The sequence below is a fragment of the Tyto alba genome, unplaced genomic scaffold (genome assembly GCF_018691265.1).
Source record: "Tyto alba isolate M040663 unplaced genomic scaffold, T.alba_DEE_v4.0 Super-Scaffold_2, whole genome shotgun sequence".
NCBI lineage: Eukaryota > Metazoa > Chordata > Aves > Strigiformes > Tytonidae > Tyto > Tyto alba.
Window position 1 is genome coordinate 24,147,738 of NW_024881282.1, and position 25,863 is coordinate 24,173,600.

General features: G+C 42.2%; 1 protein-coding gene across 2 annotated transcripts in view; it reads left to right on the plus strand.

Annotated features, from left to right (window-relative positions):
- The first annotated feature begins 17,862 nt into the window (after positions 1 to 17,862).
- Positions 17,863 to 25,863, plus strand: part of FRY (FRY microtubule binding protein) — a 247,097-nt gene continuing 239,096 nt past the window's right edge. The window contains exon 1 of one of the 2 annotated variants that reach the window (XM_032982793.2): positions 17,863 to 17,881. The gene's annotated coding sequence lies outside the window, so the exon portion shown is untranslated. Of the gene's footprint in view, positions 17,882 to 18,111; positions 18,129 to 25,863 lie in introns of those variants that run through there. The other variant, XM_032982794.2, reaches the window with a different exon arrangement.

Below are 25,863 nucleotides of genomic sequence, written 5' to 3' on the forward strand. Positions count from 1 at the left end.
GCTGGGGAACCCAGACGTAGACCCAGCACTCCAGATGTGTCTCACCAGGGCTGAGCAGAGAGGAACGATCACCTCCCCTGACCTGCTGGAAATACTCTTCCTAACACAGCCCAGGAGACCTTGGCCTTTTTTACTACAAAGGCACATTGCTGGCTCATGATCCGCTTGCTCTCCACCAGGACCCCCAAGTCCTTCAGAGCTGCTTTCCAGCTGGTGGGTCCCCGGCATGTGCTGGTGCACGGGGTGATTCCTCCCCAGGGGCAGGGCTTGGCTTTTCCCTTTGTTGAACCTTGTGAAATCCCTGGCAGAGCATCTCTCCAGCCTGTTGAGATCCATCTGAATGGCAGCACAGCTACCTGGAGCACCAGCCCCTGTTCCTCTGCAAACTCTGTCCCATTGTCCAGGTCATTAATGAGGATGTTAAAGGGTGTTGGCCCCGGTATCAACCCTTGGAGTACTTCACTAGTCACTGGCCTCCAGCTGGACTGTGTGTCTCTCAGCCTGGCATCTGTTTTCAATCCACCTTACTGTCCATTTATCTAGTTCATATTTCATCAGTCTGCCTAGGGGACATTATGGGAGACAGTGTCAAAAGACTCACTAGAGTTGAGATAAACAGGATCCACTGCTCTCCCTTCATCCACCAAGGCAGTCATCTCATTGTAGAAGGCTATCGAGTCGGTCAAGGATGATTTCCCTTTCATACAAACATGCTGACTACTCCCCAGTCATCTATTTGTCCTTCATATATGTTTGGAAATGGTTTCCAGGATTATTTGCTCCATCACCTTCCCAAGGATCAGGGTGAAGCTGACTGACCTGTGGTTCCTTAGTGCTCTGGGTTTATGTGTGTAGTGGGATTTTTGGTAGAGGGGGAGGGGGCTACAGCGGTGACCCCCTGTGAGAAGCTTCTTGAAGCTCCTCCAGCTCCAAGTCAGACCCACCTCTGCACCAAGGAGGAGCCAATTAGCGGTGGTGGCTGTGCCTCTGCGATAACATATTTAAGAAGGAGCAGCTGGAAGGAGGATTTGGAGTTGTGAGGACACCTGTGAACACTGAGGTCAGTGGAAGGAAGGAGAAGGAAGGGGGGGAGGTGTGCTGGAGCAGAGACCCCTGTATCCCGTGGGGAGACAGCAGGGCCGCCCCCCCTGCCACCCGTGGAGGTACTCGGTGGAGCAGAGACCCACCTGCAGCCTGCAAAGGAGCCCATGCTGGAGCAGGTGATGAAAAAGAAGGCCGGGACTCTCTGGGAAGCAGTCCCCACTGGGAGGACTGCAACATGCAGGAGTGACCCCCACCGGATCAGCATAGGAGTGGCTGCACCCCACGGGAAGGACTCACGTCGGAGAAAGTTTGTGGAGGGCTGCCTCCTGTGAGAGGGGAGCCATGCTGGAGCAGGGAAAGAATGCACGGAGGAAGAAGTAGCAGCACTGACTGCACCCCCCATCCCCTGCCCCCTGCACTGCTGAGGGGGAGGAGGTAGAGAAATCTGGAGCAGAGCTGAGTCTGGGAAGAAGGGCGGCGTGGAGGGAAGGTGTTTTCAAGATGTGGCAACGCTTCCCACTGTCCTACTCTGTCTGTTAAGTGTTGCTGTTTGTGTCTGAATTAAATTTATATTCTTTTCCTCCCCTAATGAGCCTGTCTTTTGCCTGTGACTGTAATGGGTGAGTCATCCCTCCCTGTCCTCATCTCGATCCCCACGATTTTTACTTTATTTTCTCCTTTCCATTCCTGAGGGGGAAGGAGGGAGTGAGTGGCTTCGTAGTGCTCAGTTGCTCTCTGAGCTCAAACCATCACACCTGGATCCTCTTTCTTGACCTTCCTGAATATAGGAGTGATATTTTCTTTCTTCCATTCCTCAGGAACGTCCCCCTCATATGACCTTACACAGTTTCTTAGCATATAAAATATTGAAGGGGGTTAAAAAGATTTGTGGGATTTTTTTTTCCCCTCTTATGATTGTAATTCTTTATAAGCATTTCCATGGCTATTTGCCCGATTTTTAATTTTGGGAAAAAAAAAAAAAAAAAAGATCAGAACAAACAGCTGTGCCTGAACAAATATTGCTCATATAATCGCCCACCACGAAGAACTAAAAGGAGAGTTGCCTTTGTACTGCACTAAATATTTTTACTCAGTTGTTACTGGGATCTGTTTAACAAGCAAATAGGAAAAATCTAACAGCTGGCATTACAACATAACTTTTTTGACAGAACACAGTGATGAATAAAATTATTTCTTGTCCCTCAGATCTAGTATGCGATCAATGACAAATGAAACACAAGAGCAGGAACTGAAGGTGAACAGTGAAAATCCCAAGTGCAGTTCAATTGCCTGCAATATAGGGAAGTTTTTTAAAGTTATTATGAGCCTGATGGCAGAAAAAAACATTCGCCTGTACCTTTTATCAGTGAATGACTGATCAACAAACACTACAGACTTGGAAATCCTAACAGGAGATACTCTAACTCAGAGCTCGATCTTTTAAATGGTAATCTTTTATATTATCTCCCTACTCAACAGAAAAGATAAAATGGATCAAACTAGACTGGTTGCAGTGATACTAAACGATGTCCAGAGGATGATGTATTTTAAAACAGGAATTTCAAAACTCTTGCAGCAACCAGTTTTATTCAGCATTTTCAATGTTTAGTGTTTTACAATAAGTATGTACCCTTAGGATAGCTCTACAATACTGGGCATTATTCATTGTTTGTCCAGGATAAAAACACTTAGTTTTTCTACTCTGAACAAAGGTTGTTCAGGAGGCACACTGTAATATCAACAAAGGTCCCCTCAGGACAACACATGAATAATGGAACAGAAAGTAAAGTTAGTCACCTTCCTGTGTGCATAAATCTATAAAAAGTACTTCAGGATGATAGATGATGGTGATGGTGGACAGAATGTTGAACTACATCTCTGCATTCAAGCACACAGATGCCTTTTAAATAAATTATGTATCAAAAGAGAGCCTCTTAATTCTAAAAAAAGGCTGCAACAAAACATATTCATGGCTCGGGCTGCCTTCTCCTATTATTCTACCATTTAGAAATCAATAATATCAATAGTTTCTGAAAGGTCAAACAAGATGATGTGTTCATCGGTATGAGCAGTATCTCAGTGTTATCCGTTCTGCAGCCTAAAAGCTTAAGAAAAACAGAGCACTGAAATACCCATCACATGTAAGGTAAAACGTTACAATGCTGGTTGTGCACACTGGTTGAGAGTTAATTCTTAATCTAATGTCTGTGTTTATAATTTGACTCTCACTAATAAAAGCAAAGCTGCAAGTAGTGCAGCTATCTCCCACAGGACACCCCTCCTTCCTTGAAAGGGTCAGCAAACCCCCAAACACAAGCTGTGAATTTTGTTTGTGCCTAAAACCAGTTTCAAGGATTGCAACCAGCCCTGCACTTCCTGAAGCACAGTGTAATTGTAATGCTTGTAATGACACTATTTCATCACCTTATTGCAAGACAAGCCAGAAAACCAAAGCCAAATAGTTTAATGTGAAGAAGGAAGATGCTCTCCTCTTTCAAGGTTTGTTATCCTTTTTTTTTTTTTTTTTAAAGCTCCCTGCCATTTACTGTCTTTGCTCCATCTCCATTTTATTCCTGTATTATTTTTCAGCTCTGTTTTGTGTGCACCGATAATAACATTATGTAACTGAATGAAATGCTGCTTTTCACTTATCTTTACTAGTTACTTTTGCTTTGCTTCCACTACCACGCGTAGAAAGGGGCAAGAAAATGACAATGGGGGAACTGGAGAGTAAATAATCTCCTTTGTAAAGGTTCACCAAGCAGCACAACACAAAGGAATTAACAAGATATTCATGGCAGCTCTTTAGCTCTTTAATCACTTCTCTAACATGTGGGAGACTTTCACTGCAAGAGAAAAGGTATTTCAAGAAAGGAGTTCATTTTTACTAGAGATATTTTTGCCCTGCGTGATAGCACAATCAAAAATAACAACAGTCCTTGGATTTTATTTCCACTTAACAGTTAATGTTTCTTATACACTCCTGTAGTCCACAGCTCTAAGGTTGTAACAAGCACCTCCATGTTGACTGCCCTGAGCAGATCTACCAGACGGTCCCTGGGAGGCCCTCTGGCACCAAAAATGTGCCGCCAGAGTTTGTGGCATCCATAACAAGTCCCTGCTGACCTTGGCCCTCAGTCAAACTTCCCCCATCACACCCTGGGATGTCACCATACAGCTCTAGGTGAGGAGCTGCTCCTGCTACAGTCCCTCAGCACCCACACTGAGCCGAGCGGTCCACGTGTGACATATCCATGAAACTGAGAAAAGGGAGAGAGGAGAGATGGGTGCTTAAAGCAGCTCCAGGCACTGGACAAAGCACCATCTGTCATTCTGCAACGCCAGACGCATAGAATAACCGAGGAGTCATGCCACCAAAGCTGACACCAGTCACAGTTTTAGGGTCAAGCATTTCCCAATGCTTTGGGAGAACGGCTGAAGGCTGTTGAGAGCTACTAGGCAGAGGGGAGCAGCAGGGAATTTATTTGTTAGGGAGGTGGCATAAGCAGTGTAACAAGACTCTAGACACAGCCTGTGAGGCTTTAATGTTTTTATATCAACTGACAGCAGCGGGTCACACAGCAAGGAGAGTTCACACTGCACCTATTTAAAGGGCAGCAGAGCTGTGACCACAGCATGGCAGCCCTAACAACCTCCAGGGTTCAAGGTAGCTTTGCTCCATCTGACCTCTCCCCACATGACTCTGCTGGCCAGGAAAAAAAAAAAAAACAAAAAAACAGCTACACAGGGACTGCTTGCTCTCTTGCTTTTCAAGACAGGGAGTATTAATCTTAAACCACTGGAGGCATTTGGATTACGAACAATATCAAGAGATGAGATGAAACTAACCTGTGTGCAGGCAGTGATTTTAAAAATAGCACATATAGATGGACCAATATGCAACTTAAGCACAGAAGAGTTATTGAACACTGCACTTATCAGCATCTATCGTGACAGCAAAAAGCATTAATGCCATAAATCTTACAAATCACCCACATTCAGAATCCAACTCTCTTTTCACCCTAACAGCTACTGAGGGGATTATGTCAGGGTAAAGTGCTCTTTGACAGAACATGCAAATGTTTCCTGACACTTCTATTTATTCAAAAAGGAGATCCTCAGCTTCACTTCTGGATGCTGGCTGATCCTCAATGAGATACAGTTTCCCGGATGAATAAGATGAAGTGGCACCAGGGCTCTTCACCTGTGAGAGTCTGCGAGAAATCCAAAAGGGACACAGACCCAGAAGTACGGCTCTTGATGGCACAAGGCAGAAGTGTTTTAACTGAAATATCTGTGGCATTTCTGTTACCATTTCATCTCCTTGAATCAGTTGTGCACCTTGGGTAAGAAAACAAATAAGGAAATGTCCTTCTATTACTAACTGCCATAAAACTGGCCCTCAGCTCTCTAAAACCAGCTCCACTCAGCATGAGAGAAATGTTATCCCAGCACAAGAATAACACAGGAGCTGAGTACATGCACTGAACAGTTTTCTGTTGCTTCATACCTGCAGAGGAGTATAAAACTTCCCTGCTCTGGTATCCTGGGGCCTTTTAATGCCACTTGCGTAAATCAGCTTTGGGCATGTAGAGAAGATGAGGTCCACTGCCTGAGAAGTTCAGTTCCAGCTCTGCAAGTGCTGGAGCTCTGTCATCAAGTGGATTTGCTGGGACAGTTTTACTGATCCTTCTTCATACACACACGCAGAGTCAGATCATCGTCTCATCAGCGTACAGCTGCAGCAGATGGGCTGTGCATCAGAAAAACACGTGCTGGGGGAACAGCTCTGACCAAGGTGTTTCCCTGAACCACGTTTCCACTTCTCTGTGCTGAAATAGTTTCCCCTTCCTGCTCGCACCCTAGGCTGGTGCTAAGCCAGGTTTTCTTGCAGGGCTGCCTCTCAGCCGCTCACTGAATAAACAGAGAAAACCAGCGTTGCTGCGAGGGAGAGGTCAGGGATCAGCAACTGGTGATGGGAGAAAGCGTAGTGCCCCTTTCAGTGGCTGACAAGACCTGAATCAGCTTAAACAGGTCATGAGACCACAGGTGGAAACTTGGGTAACACATCTTGGAGTGGCACTAACAGAAGTTTCATTATTTGCTTTACTATTTGCAAGTAAGAGAGAGAGGAGGGCCACAGACAAAGGCCTCTCTCTCCCTCAAACCAATGCCAGCAAATAGCTTAAAAAGCACAAAGAAAAAAGAAAGATATGTATTTAATATGAAAATAGTAGAAAACATTTTTCTCCTATGTGTTACTCTTTATCTGTAGATCTGAAAGCGATTACTAATGACTTTTAAAATGCAATTTATTATTTTTTTTTTTTTTTAACAAGAATTCCTCTGCTATATCACAGTTAAACCCGAGTATTCATACGAGATCCCTGGAAACAGATTGAAAAACATTTCCTCAGGTAAACCTAGTGAAATTCAAATAGTAAATAAGCAGCCACATACGAGTAAGGTTCCTTTAAATATTAATAAGATTATATTAGTAACATGGTAAGCAGGAAGTTTTTATAACGTATGAGGTTTTATTGACAAAGTCTGTTTGAAATCAGATATGTATTATAGTCTGTGTTGCTCATCAATATTCATAATTACATTTTCTAATGAAGAGACAGCTAACAGAATCCTCCAAAAGGCAGGCATATACTCCTGGGCTTCTACTAAAGCACAAATCATTGAATGCACAGTTCAGCTCAGAAGCCTTAAATAAATGTTAAGACAAGATTTAAGACAAGTTTTAAAAATCATATTGGCTTCCTTTCAAAACAGCCCAGAGAGCTGCATCTTATGACGTTATTTTTATGTGTTAATTTAGTAAGTATATGGAAGATTCTGTTTTTTCTTAGATTACATTCAGCTTTTGAGAAATCATGGAAATATTTGTGAAGTCACCACGAGCAAGTAGTTAATCTCCTCCCAATTTATTAAATGATCAATCAAGGGACTTTAAAAATTCTGTTTCCAAACTCACATCCTCAGTCATTATGGGTGGGCAAACCAAGTTCTTTAGAAAAGCAGACTCAGAACTGGGTCAGGACATTTTGTAACCCAGCATCTTGTTATCTCAAAGAAGTACTGATCATCATCTCAGAAATCAAGAAGAAATAAAATGGGGAAAAAAAAGTGTGCCATTACCAGCATTTCCACAAATACCTAAACTATAAATAAAGTTATCCTGTCCCCACTAAACAGTTTATAATCTAACATAAAAGGACTTCTAGTACTCTGAGATATCAAAAACCCCCCGACACTAGTAAATTCAACTGTCTAGAGTTCTGCTTTGAACTATCTCGACCTTCTGGCACCACTGAGTGAAATCCCTTTAGAACTGACTCATCCTTGATTTTCCTGAGCGTGCTAAATTGAGCATATTTATATTTGGACCTTTTAGACCCAGACTTTGTTCTCAGGATACATAAAATGCCATGTTTTTATAATGCCAAGACCCCGAAAACACATATGAAATGTATTTGCCTAAGTTTCTCCTGCAATTAGAAATATTTATGAATAACACAGAGCAGTATCTCTCCTAATTACTGATCCACTCAAAAGCATCATACCTATTCCACAGGTTTTCAGTGCCCAGAAATATTTTATTGCATGACGTTTGTGTGCTGCCTTTGGTTTTAGAAAGCAAGTATTTTGCGTACAGAAAATCTATATTCATATTTTCAATCTGAGTTCTGAAATATCCCTTCAGCTGGTCAAAGTGCGAGCCTTGGCTTTTTGGTAGCAAAAAGCTGAACAAATCACACCAAAAAGTGGCATTATGCAACAAGGCTGGCACCTGGCAATCTATATGGAAGCCAAGCGACAGGTAAATGCAAACAAATGTAAACAGTAAACAGCATGCCAAATATTTGGGCTGGCATAGGATTTGATATCTCACGACTTGGTCAATCCAGCAGTGACCATATGAAATCTGACTTAATATATACCTTAACTGGCTCCTTTAGGGGATGTGGTTCTGCACAGATCTGTACTAACTGCTCATTAAGCATGTATTTTGGCCATAGGATCTACAGAGATAAAAGGAACAGTGATACCCCCATTTCCAAGTACTCATCCAATATTCTGGTTGTGGTTATACTCAGCAGCTGACTTTATCATGATTTACTGAAGTGGAATATCTTGCTCTCATTGCTTCCCCACTCTTCTTTCTCTGCCCCAATTCAACGTCCAGCTATGTGGCCCCACTTCTTTTGCATTAGCTCTGGCATTTGTCTGACATTTTTGGGAGTGAATTCAAATTGTTAACTCACAAAAAAATGACTCATTTTTTGATGGACTAGTTTTCTATCAGGTTGGTGAACTAAATGAGTTTGTGCAGAGTTCAGTGAGTATAAGAATTGGCATAAGGTTAAGTAACAGAAACGTGCAACCAGGATCTTGAAGAGGAGAAAAATGGGGGACAAGGGAGACTCTTCTTCCTTTCAACAGCAGAAAACCAAAGATCAGTTCATCCTTAATGTAAAACCAAGTGTCAGTCTTCAGTGAATTCTGCTTCTTAATCCTCTTGAGACAGGGAACAGATGCATTTGTTAACACCTTTGATGGCTCTACTGCAACCAGGCACCTCTGGGTACCTCAAAATTGGTTCCAAATTTCTGCTAGAATTGAAGAATTAGATTGATACACTGCTACATATGTTGTCAAATGGACTTGAACACAAGGGGGTATAAGATAGCCAGTTCTTGACAGAACACCATAAGACAAAACCAATCGATAAAAAATTATAATATTTCTGACAGCAGAAGCATTCGTCCTTATCATTAACACCGAGAACATAAATTGGGGATTAAATTACATGTTTATGCAGGAAGATTGTTTCACCTTACGTAGTGTATAAATGTATGTATTAATTCTGCACTTGCTCATATTGCTGAACATCTGAAGTGATGTTTCTGAAATTGAGGAAAATACTCTGAATTTTCAGTCATACAAATTAAATCTTAACCTGGATATAAATACTTGTTTCTTAAGGGCATGCCGCTGAACAAAAAAATAAATTAAACAAAATTCTTTGTGTTAAAGATTCAGAACCTTCCCACACACACTTATTTTCATCAAGCAGACAGACAGTAAACTAGTAGTCACTTGAAAAGAGGACAAGAACGGACAGCAGTGGAACCTCTATATGCTGCTGAGCAAACTCCCACTAAAATTAAACCCAAAATGAGCATTAGGACTTCTGAAGTCTGGAAATGTGTACCAGGGGACTGAAGCCTGGAAATGTGCACCAGGGGAATTCTGTCAAGCAAGTCCTTGCCAGAAAGGGGGAAATTCAGCTGTCTAAACATAGGTGTCTAATGCCATTTGAGAAGCCTAGGTATGGGCTCTGGGAGAGCAGCGTCTCAGAGGTCCCCACCCATACCTGCCAACTTCCCACAGATCAGATGTCTTGGCTGCCCCAGGGCTTCTCAAAGGGAACCAGATGTCTGTGCTGAGGCAGCTGAATCCCACCCAGAGTGCCTACCGTGCAATTAAGGACAACTTAAAATTCTTCTTTAAGGAGGCTCTGGAATGAAGAAGGTAACTATTGTTATTAATTTTATCCCATAACAAAACATGACTAAAGCTGCCCTACCTCCTTGCTTAAAAAAACTCATCACTTTTAATCCATCTAAACATACTCATGAGTTTTTAGGTTTGTATTTTCTGTCAGTAGTGCTCAAAACTATGAGTCCTATGACAAAGATTGTATTGCATAAGAAAACAGAGCCTCTGATAATAAGCAGTTTCAATTTAGGATGGTGACACATGAAGCATTTATGTGAAATGGGCACAAACAACACAGAGCATGAGATTATTACAGCCCTGTGCATAATACGGAGACTTCAGGGATAGAATTAAATGACATCAGAAAGGCAGCCTAGAAATTTCTGCTGCACGTTTGGGTCTGAAGGAAGAAGAAATGGGGATCTATGACAAATTCAGAGTCCAGAGGTCTGGAAAACATCTGCAGTCCTGCCTGTATTTACCTGTTCATAAAGGTTAAAACACTGCCTGGTGATTTGTACTGCTTCACCCTTGCACTTACAGTCACTAGCACACACTTAGCAAAGGTGAGATTCACTGCTATCAGTTTTACACTGAAAGGTATTGCGTAAGGAGATGATTCCTTTACACCAGGGGGATGTAGAGGAACAGGAGGCAGTAGGACAGAGGGGGCTGTATAATTAATTTTCCACCCACATAAACGAGAAACAAAGGCTATGGCAGTTGCTGAAGCAGACTATATTAGGCCTTCACCTTCCTTCCAGCCCAGAGGACTCCAAAGGAGGATCTGGTGCTGTGTGTTACAGCTCACACCAGCATAGTTAGAGAAAAAGGCTGAAAATATACCGGGCTTTGCCTGTGCATGTGTACATGCACATGCCCGTGATATATGCAAAAAACACATTTCGAAGAAATCAGAGTCTAGGGCTGAAGTCTGCCTGCTTTATGCTACTCTTCCAACTCCTGCCTGTTTGTCCAAGTGATTTATTGGGATACTTTACCCTGAGGTAAAAAGCCTCTCCTGCTCATTGCTTCACTATTTAGTATATGGCAAAACAGTTTCATCATTCATAATAAATAGAAAAAATGTAAGCAGAGACAGCTGCTTAAGTCACCTGGATTCTAAGCACAGACATGAAAGCAGCACTTAATGATACCTATTTTCTTTCTAGAGTTTCTAGAAATGCAATGATGTTTAAGGCAGCAAAGGAAACTAGTTTCATGTGAGCTGCACACACATGCAGTTACCTTCTCAGCCAGTCTTCCTCAAGCAGCCCATACCTCAGCACGTCACCTCAGCCCTGTATTTTCTACTAAGATTGCTAATTCACTAACAAGGGTCTCACCTTCCACTCTGGAGGAACTCAGTTTCCATGGATGTAACACCCAGGAAAACCAAGGAGTACATGCTGTGAAATGTAAGTGAAAAAGGTCTCTTATTTGCTATTTGACTCATTATGCAGTAAGATCCAGCCAGCCCTTGCACTTCTGAGAAAGCAGAACATTTGATATAAGACATAGTAACAGTCAGAGATGGCAGCTGTTCTATGAGTTTCAGAGCCCATGTGTTAACACACACTAAGCTTATTATCACCCTTGACAGAGTCTCCAGGTGAGCGTGAGGATTCTCAGTTCTAAAATTAGGGTCTCTGTTGTCTCTAAAATCTTAACAAGGAAAACACACTGTATTTGTGTGTCATTGTCTTGGTCATGCTGCTACACATAAATCCAAGCAAGCAGACTAAAGTTAGATTCCCATATGTCTTATTCAAGATACAGCAATGTCAATCACCAGTGCAGATCAGAAAACCAGCATACAGATAAAGCTGGTGTAGTACATAGTGAGTAACATCTTCCTGATGCTTCACGAAATGTTCTAACATGGGGAATATAATTTCAGTGCTTGGTCCAGTACTGTAGTTCCTGTTAAACAACTATAATTACCTCAGTAAGGCTCATTTCCCAATCAGCTATGACCCTATTCACAATTGCTCTGAATCCAGTCATGCTATTGGAGAAATTGCTTGTGCAAACTGACATAAAACATCACCTTTCTGCACCCCCTTTGTACTGATAAAATGACAAAGGCAAGAAGCACAGAGAACTGCGCTGCACCCTTGAGATTTTTAGAGGGGACAAACAATTACAGTTTAATTTATTTAGACTTTGGCAATCAATTTCAACCTTTTGGTTCCCCGCCAGAAAAATCAGTAAAACTAGATGGAAGTGCATAGAAAGCAGAGCTTGTGGAAGACATCTGAAGGGTACGTCGATGCCTGAAGGATGGTGAACATGAGTACCTCAAGACAGTGCCTCCCTCCATGAACTGACAAAGGCCGTTATCAAAACGCATTTTCTTCATCATTCCCCGAAAGATGAATCTCCATGTGGCATGTTTTGCAGGTGGTGTTTTGAAGTCCTCAAACACACCCCCCCTCCTCAAAGATGCTGAAGTCAGCTCCACCATCATCTCCCATTCAATCTGTCCACACTTACCCCAACTAAGAAACTTGCAGAGGTCATTTCACAAATCTGATGAGTTAGTAGCTGTCAAAGTCCTGCCTGAAATCTCACTGTTGGAATAAGATGTTTCTGGACTTAAGACTCTGCAAAGAAAATGCAAATTGTTAAAAGGTGAGATCCGTTCTAGTCATTGGAAATAACTGAGACTGTATTTTAAGAATGTAATTTCCATGCATTTCCATGATCCTGGCCTTCATTGAATGGAAACAGGATTTTCTTGGATCATTCTAAATTAAAAGAAATGGGCAAGCTCTGCCTAGTATAAAATGATGTCATTTTAGATATTTACACTTTAGTTAAAAATAGTTCTCAATGTCAGGGGAGAAAGGAAGTGTCAGCCCTTAGCAATAACAACTTCCTCTTTTATCTCTCTGCTAATGTAGCATTTGTTAACATAGGAAAGGGAGTTTGCAGAATCACATATTTGACAGAACTTGTCACAACTGAGCAAAAAAAAGATGACCTTTGAGTGTTACCAAAGTGTAAGTAAATGTAGTGCAACAGCTGAAGAGCCCTTGTACTCTGTATACTTTGAAAAAGCAGGGAAGAGTCAAGCAGAGGGGTGCTTAATGCCTTCTCCCCACTATCACATCAAATCCTTTGAATTTGATAATTTTGAAATTTTCTGAAGGTTTTCCTTGTCTTTCATTGTCAGTAGGCCATTAACTGAAGAAGTGGGAAGAAGCAGAAAAGTTGGGGACTTCAAGCCACGTTAGCTGCTGTGATAGTTGCTCTCTCTTTCAAAACACACTAACAGTATTCTGGTCTTAGGTGTACCAAAATGTCCAAATTAGGAAAACTATTTGGTTTTGATTTAATCAAAATGATAAATCATCAGTTGCAACTCTGATTTTTCCAGACATTCATTTCAAGCATGCTTCCTCGTTTCCTTGGAAACTGAGAAATGAAGAAACCAAAAGAACCCAAACTGCCATAGCGTATCACTTTTTGTCAGCGTACAAAATTCCTCCCCATTAAAAGTTGTGCTATAAAATTTCTGCTATGTTTGGCTTCCGAATATCTGTTAACTCATCAAAACAAGCATTTTTAAAGCCAAAAGATGCAGAGATAAAATGTTAAAAAAAAACAACTTCCTACTCTAAAACATACTGAGCTTTACAGAGAGCATCCAGACATACTGTGTGATCTTTAAAAGCGTACAGGCCACTTTATTAAATGACGGTCCAGCTCCCACCCAGCATGCACATCTTGTGAGTAATCACTTCAGGCTGGAAATTCAGCCTTCAGTATCCTCGTAAGAACACAGGTATTCTAATTTGCTTACAAGGGACATAAGCATCATTACTTACTATTATGAAGAGCTGCCACTGTCATTAGATAAATAATAGAAAATAAGGCCAAAAGAGTTCAGATACTCCATTCCCTCCCTGTTCTATGCAGTGACCCTTCTTGCACAGATTCCAGTTCAATATTTCTTCCACATCAGCTTGTCTCCTTTACGAGGTCCTTCAATTATCCAGTTCATACCCTTTTTGGCCTGGTCCCCACATGCAGCCACTCAATACTTTTTCCCAGTATCCCATCATAATACCTTCTTCTTTACCTTCTTTCATTGTTTCTCCTTCAACACAATTTTATTCCTTTTCTTCCCCCACACACCCTTTTTCTCAGCTCACCTGTCTCCCTTCATCCTATCATTCCAATCTCTTTTCAAACCAGATACCTGTTCCCCTCAGTTTCAGTGCCCTGTTTCCTCACTTCTAACAGATTCTTCCTTTTTTTCAACATTCTTTCCCTTAATTTCACTCATTTTCTTTCATGTAGCATATACAACAACACTCTATAGTCCTTCATCACTACACACTCCTTCAACATCACGTTCCTGTTAATTCACTTTTTCTCCTTCAGCTTAGACTGCCCTCGCCTCTTAGCAGCTTGTTCTAGCAAGGTGTTGATCCACAGTTTAACAAATTACTGAATAGATTACCTGGTAGCTGAAATGCTAAAGTAATCACCTCTCACCCTTTCATTATAACACAGTTTTTGTGCTCATAAGAAAAGCTGATCATGTTTTATGGACAGGATGAAAAAAAAAAAAACAAAAACAAAACCAAAACCAACCAACTCCAGATGATGCCCATCTGCATTTAAGGAATGAGATTTCCTAATTAAGTGAACAATTAAAATAACAATACCTGAAGTACAATCATCCTAACCCCCATCTGCAATCATTCTAACACACAAAAGAAGAACTAAACTTATGAATATCAAGTGATATCCTTCCAAAATATTTTGAAAAATTATCAATGTGAAAATCTCATGGGGGGGGGGGGGGGGGGGGAGCACTTGAGTGACACACAGTTAATGCTGTCCCTTTTCCAGTCACTGTTTAACACATCACAACTTGATAGTCAACTCCCTGTTTGTGTCTACTTCTAGTATTTGTCAAATATGGGATGCGGGGACATAGGACATACTGGGTTTCAGTCTCTTTTTAATAAAGCCAAGGATTTCCACGAGTAATAGATAAATAAGGCATTATGTTGGCATAGCCCCCTCCTTCCACACCCAAAGGACAGGTGGGATAGAGTTGCCTTCTACAGCAAGCCACTGGTTCTCAAAACTGATTTCTACAGATATTAGAAAAACATATTTAATCTATCCTGTGGCTTTAAGAGCAATCCTAGTTACATGTTATTACAAATCTAGCTGCTCTGAGGGCAGGGGGGCTTACCCAGTCCTTTCTAAGTCACAATTTCCCCTCTGGTCCTCTTTTTTTCCCAAAGGGTAGAAATTTTGTCCCAGCATGCAGAGTCACAATTAATCCTGTAGTGGCTCAGCTTCACTGGTTAGTATACACTGGAGAATCAGCCAAATTCTAACTTCTTGCCCACACTATTCGTTCTCGGAGATGAATATTGTGTGCATAACCTTTAAATTCTTGGATCCTGCTGGCTTTTGAAAGTTGTATGTGTAGAGATTTAATTGGAGTTCTCATGCAACCTTACATCCCTACAAGATTCCAAGATGCCTTCCAAGAACTTACCCTCCACCTACAAGATGCCACAGCTTGCAAAGGCATCCTATGTGTTTGAGGTAATAACACTTTTCCTGTATTTCCTCAGAATATCTGTTTCTGATAATTATACCTTATCTTCACTAATTAATTGTTATAAAGGTCAAAGTCTAAAATGAAGATGCTGATTTTTCTCATAAAATAATCCCCAAGATACAGGTCTGGGAAGATGAGATGGCTCTAGACCAAAACAACTGACTTCCCGTGCAGAGTAGAGAGATGCAATGAGGGACACTGTAAAGCTGGGTAATTGGGAAAAGCGAACAGCAAATGCAAACCCACAGTAAGGGGAATACTGGTTCTCAGTTGTAAGTATTTATCATGCAGTTTTCCTATAGAATGTCAAAGATGAGGTTTTAGTGAAGGCTGAAGCACTGAATTAGCTGGTGTAGAAAACAGTGTCTTGCCTCCTCACTCTGAATGCTCTGACATTGACCCAAAATATTTAGGAGCTTGCATTGCAGCACGCTGAGCAGCACTTCAAGGCAGGTGGAGGTCCATTACCCCACTTTCCTTTAACAGGTCTGTGCTGCCTGGCAGTAACGGACAGCACAGACAGTGTATGGATGATGTATAGACAACAATACCTACTTTTTCTTCAGCCTGTCACACCCTGTTAGATACATCCTTGTTGGATAAAGAATTCCCATTCATAATTACTCTCTGCGATTCAAGAGTTTTAATTTCGAAACTAATTGCTATGAGTTGTTTTATGTCACACAATTGTCTAATTGCCACAGAGGTGTCTAACTGTAGTACAGCATATGGTTTATAATGGATGACAAACTAACATGAGTCATACATGGTCTGGGTTTAGCCTGGATTCAACCCTAAACAGTGTGGGGCTTATGTGATTATTTTGTTATTCTGTCCTTTTGTCTGTCATCACATGCCCCTAACGAATTTTTAAGCCTTTGCCAGTTTGACAGGCCAAGTGGAGAACTGGGATACAAGTCTCAAAGACACTATATTCTTTGGAATTCCACAAGAATTCAGAGAGAATTAGAAGAGACACCCCAATTAGTTTCTCTAGTAATTAATGTCACCACTAATGTCACAGTTTTACTTGAGCCTCTCATTAATTTGGAAGGATTAATGACAAGTCTCTTGACCAGCGGCTCTGCACATGGATGCCAGCCCAGAATACATGCAGGAGATAAAATCTACTGGTGACTTTGGTAGGAGAGATGGAGAAGACTCAGTGGAAGGATACAGGGAGAAAGAACATCCCTCCCTAGGAAACCAGGCCTCATCAGCTATGCTGTTTAAGAAATGGTGTATTTCTTGTAGGAGAAAGACACCAAAGCTGCTTTTACATGCCCGTCTTCCTAAAGCTGTGTAGAAGTTGGTATATATCTTAGTATTTTACAGCTGACAAACTTTTATATCCCAAGCCAACACATTCACCCTCGCAAGAACAACCTTCTCACAACTTGTCTGTATTCTTAGCAGCACTCCTCAGTATTTTTAAAAATTATCTGAAACAACATGAATGGATTTAAGTCTTTTGTGTTTGACCCCTTTCGTACGTAATGTCACTGGGCAAGTTACCTGACACCACAGGCTTAAACCCCAAATCTATTCCCAGTCCCTTGCCAGCTCACGCAGCCAGCAGCGAAGGACGGTGGTCGCACCCCAATGCCCCTCACGGTCCCGCTCTTTTCCCAACACAGAGCAAAGCACTCCTTGCAGCGTCTCCCTTTTCTGTTTTGCGATTCCACTTAACCCTTCTGACTCATTTTTAGACCCGCACCCCAACTAGGATTTCAGTTGAAAACCTCTTTGCTGTCAGGTACTAGCGGCAGCACACGTTTCCCCGTAAACCCCCGATTTTACACCCTTTGATACCCTCCGTTTTTCTGTTTCGCACACAGAGCATCTCCCCTCCCGAGGCAGGTTATGTGACCGCGGACACTCGCTGCCTGTCGTGGCGGAGAGCGGCGCCGGGCTCGTGTAACACGCCCAGGTCGCTCCGTGTTTCCCCGAAGGGCAGGACACCGCCGTGCCCGCCGTGCCCGCCTCGCCTCATGCCTCCCACCCCGCCATGCCCGCCTCACCTCCCGCCTCACGCCCCGCCATGCCCGCCTCGCCTCCTGCTTCCCGCCCCGCCATGCCCGCCTCGCCTCCCGCCTCCCACCCCGCCATGCCCGCCTCACCTCCCGCCTCACGCCCCGCCATGCCCGCCTCGCCTCATGCCTCCCACCCCGCCATGCCCGCCTCACCTCCCGCCTCACGCCCCGCCATGCCCGCCTCGCCTCCCGCCTCACACCCCGCCATGCCCGCCTCACCTCCCGCCTCACGCCCCGCCATGCCCGCCTCGCCTCCCGCCTCACGCCCCGCCATGCCCGCCTCGCCTCCCGCCTCACGCCCCGCCATGCCATGCCATGCCATGCCATGCCATGCCCGCCTCAGCCCACCGCCCCCCTCGCCTCTCGGGGCGTCCCGGCGGGGAGGAGCCGCCCGCCCCGCCCCACCGCGGGGCCCTCCGGGCGAGGCGGCGCGATTTCGCCGCTGAGGGGAACTGCCCCGGAGCCGCCTCCATCTTCCCCGCTCCTCCGCTCCCCCCCGCCCCCCCCCGCGGCGGCGGCGGCAGGACCCAGGTGAGAGCGGGGCGGCGCCCGGCGCCGCTGAGGGAGGGCCCGGCCGGTTGCGGCGGTTCCCGATCGCGAAGGAGGGGTCGGGCGGAGGGAGGCCGGGCTCGACTTGACAGGAGGGAGGGAGCGAGCGAGGGAAGGAGGCGCCGGTGGCTGCGCTCGCCGGGCGCGGGTGAGTGAGCTGAGCGGGCGGCGGCCGGCGTGGGGAGGGGAGCGGAGCGGAGCGGAGCGGGCGGCTGAGGCGCGGCGCGTCCCCGGCGGATGGCGGGCGGCTGGGGCGGGGGGGCGGCGCTCGGCCGCGCCCCGGTTAACGAGGAGAGGCGGGGACACCGGGCGATCCCCGGCTCCGCTCCGGGGGCTGGTTGCGGCGGCGCCTCTTCCCTCGCGGCCCGGAAGAAAGTTTCGGGGATGCCGGTGAGGTGGGGGCTCCCCCTTTTCCCCTCCCCCCCCACCCCACGCCCCTTCGCCTCCTCCACAGGAGCCCCGGTCGCCCACCCCGCCGGCCCCTTCGCTCCGCGCCCGATCGGAGACAAAGCCGCCGCCCCACCTGCCGCCCCGGCCCCGCTCCCCGCCGCGGGGCCGCCTCAGGCGGTGGGGAACGGGGCCGGGGCCGGCTGCCCGGTCAGGGACGGGCGGGGGGGAGACAGTGGCCCGCTGAGCGCCGGCAAACTTATTTTTAGATGTGCCTCCCATCTCGATGCATCTTAAAAATAGCACAGTTCTTATTTAAGGAGTGGGAAAGAAAGTGGTTCTGGAGGCCTCGTGGTGTTTGGGGGGGGGGGTTTAAAAGCCAGTTTTTAGAGGAAAGAAAAAAAAAATGTTTCAGTGACATGGGCAACTGTGGGTTGGTTAATATCCACAGGTACACGCAGGATGCTTTTACAATATCTTCAGTAAGGTCACTCCTTAAACACATGAAACAAAGATGCTCATGGCTTTGTCCTCTGCAGTGTGTCTTCAGAGTGAGATGCAAGGTCTCATGTACGTGCACACCTGATTCATGCAATACTTTTTATAGGGTGACTCGAGCTTTTTTGATCTGTCATTTTCTTCGTTTTCTATCCTGTCACTTCTCTCTGGAACAGCTGCAACATGTGGGTGATGCAGGTTGAAGGAGTGATAACAGGCTGCAAGGATCAGTGCTGTTTATTATTTTGTAAATTAATCTTTTGGTTTTGTTCTGGTTACTGTATCTCAGCTGTTTCTGGTGACAGAACTACCATAAAGGAAACGGGTTTTGTTGCGCCAAATGTGTAAAAATATATCATTTGTATCAATGATCTCATCATGACTCCTTACAAAGCAGAATTCTGATTTTTATTTTAAAACCACTGCAAATATGTGGGAGACTTGTGTAGATGAAAAAGGAAAAGTGTATCTCCAATAGGGAAAGGAATTTTAAGAAAAAAGCATGGAATAATAGACTATTTTACATTGGAAAGGACCTCTGAATGTCATGCAGTTCTGCCCCTGCACTCAATGCAGGTCCAGTTTGATAAGGTTACTCAGACCTTGTCCAGGTGAGTTTTGAGCATCTCCAAGGACAGAGGTTCCACAGTTCCTGTGGTTGTGATGGTGCCAGTGTCTGACCACCTTTGTGGTGATTTTTTTTTTTTTCCCCCTTAATCTAATGGCAATTTATTGTGTTGCAATTTGTTTGTGTTTCCTCTTGTAGTGCCACTGTGCACCTCACATCCATCCGTGGGTGATCGTAATCATGTGTATCTTTAGTTCTAGAAGCTAGTAGAAACCATGCCAGTGTTTTGGACCAAAGGGCTGATTGTTTCATAACATTGTTCTAAGTATAATTGCTTAATTTTACTCTCATAAATAAGAAATTTATTATTCCCAAGCATTTGCTTAACATTTCTTATTTATTTGAATGTGGCTAATGGCAGATTAGAGTATTAATTTAAAATGCATAAACACCTTATGAAGACTATCTGTTGTTTTCTTTCTTTAATCAAATAAATGTCTCAAATAATTTACCCATCTCTGTTTGTCCGTTGGCCTTGTGTTCCTTAACCAGAATTTGAGACGGTTTGCTCCCAACTTTTGCTGGAGTGTTTTCACCATTAACAGTGTCACATAGTCTCTTGGAATGACAAAGAGTCTACTCATTTTAATAGAAGGAAAGCTTTTTGGCTTTAATCTTGAAATTGATTTTCCCTGAGAAGGGATGTGCCTAGAACAACATGGTACAGCCTGTTATTACATGGAAGTTGCCTTTGTACTATATAGGCATTGTTTAATGCTCTGAAGAAGCCTTGGCTGATATTTATGATGCTGTTGATGTGGTAAATGATGCGGGCACCTTTCTTCATTCAGCAGAAAAAAAAAATGTTTTTAGGCTGTGCAGAATAAAAATCTGCATGTTCTCCATCATGATACATGACTGCCTAAATTACTTGTTTCTTAATTTGCGTAAATTCTTGGATGTTTCTGGTAGTATTTCAAAAGCAGGAGGAGAATGTATTTGTAATGTGATTCACGGTATATCACTTCTGGATGTGTCCGGGTAGAATTTCAAAACATTAGTATGATGCTGCTTAATAGCAAATGCTTCTGAATAACTCATGCTTTCCATTAGAGCCATATCCAATCATTTATTAGAAGCTGTTTGAGTGGCTGGCTGCACTAAATTTGATTATATTTAGAATCATTTGATAAATAATTTAACTTGCTTTTCCAGATAGCATCTGTCATTTTATAATGATGGAAGCACCTGACAGTTATGCTAATTGGCTTGTATTAATTGTAGTGAGCTTCCACTCAGGAAGAAATCAAATGTTTGGTGGTTTTATTTGTTGTTATTTTTTGTTATTTTATTTAGTCCTGTAATGCCTATGTGACTCTTAGATATTCTTGTCATGTATAAACTTCTGTAGGCTCACTGAACTCTAGATTACATGTTTGAGATTTTCAATTTTACCACTGCTACTATTTTAGGGCTCTTATAATAATTTTTTCTGTTTCAGAAGTGGACTACTTAGTTTGTTTATGTTTTTTCCAGTCTCTATTAATCTCCTGTTAGCACATAATTATGGCAAAATAAATAAACTAATGCCACATTGCATTTCCCTAATATAAAACTTTTTGGGAGGGTATAAAGGCTTTATTTGGTTTGACAGTATTCGAGAATGATTTGCATAGTTGCTATAACAGTGTATATTGGACTGTTAAGATCAAAATCTTGGAAGGGGAGATAATCATATGTCTGCAAGTAGACCATGATAGCAGTGATTCCTATAATGAATTTCAGTCTGAACATGGACAAGAACATAAAACGGGGAATGCACTTGTTAGACTCATGAATGGTTTACTTATTGTAGTGTGTACAGAAAGGCTGTCACTAGCTTTAACATTATTGTTATAACATAGAATTTCATAATGCAGCTCATACGCTTTCAGTTTTATGGCCTGAAGGATTGAATGTTGGAACGGCTGTGCTAAATTAAACATGGGGTCTGTGACACTGACTAATACCAAATGCTTCAGATGGAATCATAAGAACAAATGTGAGATAATTTTCATCCCACATTCAAGGTGAATCCAATGCTTTCTATTCTGGAATTGGCTTAAAACCCAAATAATGTTTATTAGCCTCTTCAGATGTTATTATGCATAGTTCTTATAATTTTGGACGTAGTTGTTGCCGATACAAGGAGCCAGTCTAGATCTATGGCTAATTTGGGGGGCAGCTAGGTTATGCAGGGGGTTTGTTCACTTCCTTGATGCCAGACTGTTTACAGACTCAGGCCAAATTCACTGAGTATTTTCCACCAGATCCAATGATTTGGGCTAATGTGAGATTTGGGGAAAAGAGGTGCTTCTGCCCACGTCCTTATACTTGACGTGACAACACTCATCTGAGTGTGAAATCCTTTTCTGTTTGTTGTGGAGCAAGGTCTGGAACAGAAACTCCTTCCCATTACCACCAGGCTGTAGAATGGTCTGGGGGCTATCAGCTTCTCCTGTGGGATTGAAATAGAGACTGTGACCATGCTTGTTAGTCAGGTCTTTTATTTTGGAATTGAGAAACTTGTGAAGTTTGTGTGCCAATTGCTTGCATAGTGAGTGTTCAAGTATTTTATAAATAAACAGCATCAACAAACAACAAAGAAGTCTGAAATGACCCTCTAGCCTGATACGTACTTAGTTGAGTCTCCTGAATTATTGGCTTGACTTAAAAGTGTGGGGGGAAAAAAAGCGTTGTTATAGTACAGTCTATTTATGAATATTGCTTAATTCCAGTATCGGTGTCATCTTGAATGTGGGATGCTCATCATCTCACATTTATCCTTAGAGTCTGTTTCTGAATACTGTTATATTCCTGATGTTGATGGCTACTGGTATAAAAAAGTTGTGTGCTATGTGTGTGTGTATTTATGACCATGTCAAAATAATACATGGCAGAATGGTACCAGCCAGTGTTATCCAGTAAATACCTGTGAACCTAGCGTAGATTTCATGATAGTATTGCTTAGGAATTTTTGCTGGCTTTTCTGAACTTTATGGTCTTTTCATGCAGTCCTGTGGAGGTTTTTGAAAGGTTTACAGTTTGCTGGTGAAATTCTGCAGTACCTTCCACGAGCTCCTGACAGGCTCCACGCTACATTTGAGGACTTACATGTTTGAACTTTGATTGAAATTGCACAGAGTGCTGTTTCAAATCAGTGTTCCTCCAACTTTTGTGTGAGCTGGATGGCTTTACATTTCCTTTTTTGTAGAAAGAAATCCATGACTTACATCTCTCTCTCTCTCTCTCTCTCTCTCTCTCTCTCTCTCTCTCTCTCTCTCTCTCTCTATATATATATATATATATATATATATATATCAGACTGGCCCTGAAAGGAAGTGCCATGGCTCCTGCTCGACGGTTACCTCTCCTAGACTAGAAATCAGTGCGGCTGCTGTGCTAATCCCACGGCAGCTCCACCAGTTTAAGTGACTGGTTGCTAATATTTGTACTAGTATATCATCCAAACCCGTTTTCCACAGAACACTTTGTGTTTGCAACACGACCACTCGTTCTGTTCTCTGCTAGTGGCATCGTGGCTGCAAGCATCTGTTGCAGGAGACTGCTATAGATGGCAGTGTCAGGCTGGAGAAACGATGGGAGAGCTTTTGGTGAGTACAGTCACAGGGAGTGAGAACTAAATTTAAAACCTGGATGTCTATCCTTGGTAATTAAAGTTTTCTTTTCCAATATAACCTTGATAAAAAAATCATACCTGTTACTGACTTTTTGTTACATTAGCCATGTCATCCAAGAAATCTCCTCAGATGTTTTAGGCAAATGTCTAAAAGCATAGAGGTAAAAACACAGAATGTATTTACTCTCATACTTGGTACACAAATCTTGAAAGTTTGTACTTTAGAAAAAAAAGTTTCTCATAAATCCTTCATCATATTTTTAAATGAGCTGGAACAAAGCATGTGGTAATACAAATAGTGTTACTAATGTCTATAAAATATTAGCCCATGCTTCACGGTAGAGCATTTTGTTTTATTTCAGTTACGTAAGAGCACAGATAATTAGAGTATTTGAAAGGCGTTTATAAATACAAGTGTCAGTCATCATTGTAAATGAGTGACTGTTAGGATGTGGATTTGTTTTATTCTTTGCATCATAGGACGTGGTATGTCTTGGAACAGAATTGCAAGGCCTCCAGAGCAGGCTGTGACAGGGTGTACAAACTTGGCGTAGGATTCCATGGCAGAGCACCTCTCTGGAGTGAGGCTGGAACTTTTATGTATTCTACGTTCGTAAGGGAGCAGAAGACATCCAACAGTGCTATGGGATATTGCTGTCTTCTAAATTGAATACTAGGCGTATTCTTATTTAGACAGGAATTGGTTGTCAGAGATAGGCTCATTGCACAATAAATCTCTGAGAAAGAATCTTTATCTCAACTTGTGGAAGGCTTCATTTAGCAACCGAGCACCTGTATTCATTCACTGCAGGACTTTCACTGTGATCATGATATGTATACTGGACAAGTTGTGTAAAAGTAATACAGTGACGTTTGGGGGTTTTAGGGGTGAAATCAGCTACTACATCCTTTTTATTACTTGGTATTTTCTTTCAGATAAAAGCAAAAATAATTTGAATAGATGCTCTTGTTCTTTGGAAAAAATGCTATGTACTTCTGGACTTAGTATAAAGAAAATACAAACTGATGCTTCCAGAAAAAAAGCTGATTTTCTCTTATGGTAGAAGCAGGCTTACTTGTTGAGAGTGGCAACCTTACTGCTGCTGGGCAAGAGCATGACTTTAACCTCAGTGATGAAATACCACAAATAATCCTGCAGTTAGTATTGGCAGTGAGGGTGAAATGACAGACAACAAGTAACCTAACTATTGTTTTTAATTGTACTATAGCGGTATAGACTGCTATTTAGTGAGCAATTCCATACATTTCTGTTTAATAAGTAATTTTAGGAAACTTCACAGAATTCATCAATCTCTTTTTTTTTTTTTTTTTTTTTTTTTTTTTTTTTCCCCCAGTGTGATGGGTTTTGAAATGAGTTAGAAGGAAAGCTATATGCAGTAAGTTAATCCGAATTTGTTCTACAATTGTTTAATGGATCCTGGTTAGTCTGTAGATGCACTTTCAACTTCGTTATTATTAAATGAACATTTTCATGTTCCTTACAATTCTACATTTATATACATGAGTTTTATGCACTGCTCATTTGAGATATTTGTAGCAATATGTATTCTGAGAGAGAGGTTGGTTTGGCTATTAAAAGTTTCATTAGACAGTCTTTGTTAAAAGATTTAAAATTAAAACTAAAAGACCATTATCTGCATCTTTCATATTATATTTGCCTATTTCTTCTGTCTCCTGGTTAACTGTAATCATCATTAGCAGCAAGCCTGTCCTTCCATGAAGTCTGGAGCTAGTAAAGCTCATTTTCTTAGAGTTTTTATCTTATGCTTCATCTGCTGTTAATGATCAATGGTTTCATTATGTTGAAGGCATGGTAAAGTTTCTCTCCATGTGTGCTCTGCTAATGTGTAATATGATGTGAATCCATACTCCAGCCTTTATCTCATTCAGGGCATTTATGGGAGCTGCTCATCAGAAGCTTGTTCTTCACTTGGCCATCTGTTTCCATAAAGCATGTAGCAATTTAACTACCCTTGAGGTCGCTATCCTGTCAAAAATCAGTAATATCTGCCAAGTGGTTGAAAACTACTGGGAGGGGAAGAGAGAGATGTTTGCAGACCTCGTGATCACATAATCTGCTTAGCTTTAGCAAAGCAGACCTGAAATCTGTGTTTTAATTATTCTGCAGCACTTGGCATTCTGATGCTCTCCTTAAAGAGATATATTTCAAAAAAGAAAATGATTTGTGTACGAGAAGTTTAAAACATGATGAAAACAGGTAATATTTATTGAAATGTCTAGTGTCAACAGGAGAGTCCTGAAAATACTGGTTTATTTTTAATAAAATATAAGACCTACATTTAAAAAAATTTTTTTTTCACAAATTCTAAGTTTTCATGGATATTTTGAAAGCAGTAATAGGTACAGTTTATTCAGGTAGGACAGTTTGATGCGTGTGTATCTGACAGCTTAATATCCTAAATATCTTTGCAAGAGTTTGTACAAGGAGTCACTGCATCATGTGAGATTGTGGCACCTGTCAGAAAGAATAGCTTTAATATATACTGCAAATATATGCTCCTGTTCCTCCTATTAAAAGTACTTGTGGAGTCACATACTCCAACGCAATGTTTGACTCAGTTTAAGTAGGGATGGGTTTTATGATATGTTATTTCAGTCTGGCCTGTTGCAGTGTCATTTAGCAATCTTGTCTGGAAGTCATATTACAGAAGTCATCTTGTAATTAATCCATACCATGCAAATGGGAAATTGTCCCATAGCAAATGACAATCAATACTGTTATTTTTTTTTTTTTTAAATTGCAGAAAGAAGAGTAGAAAACTGTTTTCTGTCAGTAATGGTTATTCACAATTAAACCTTGCAGCACTGAGAAGTTTGCTCTTGGTATTGACATGCTGTACATTCTCAACGGTTTAGTCATACTTTATAAACAGGAGATGAGAAGTGAAATCCAGAAGATAAAGATAAAAGGAAAAGCAAAGATTGCAAAAATAAACTTAATTTCTAAGTTAAGGAA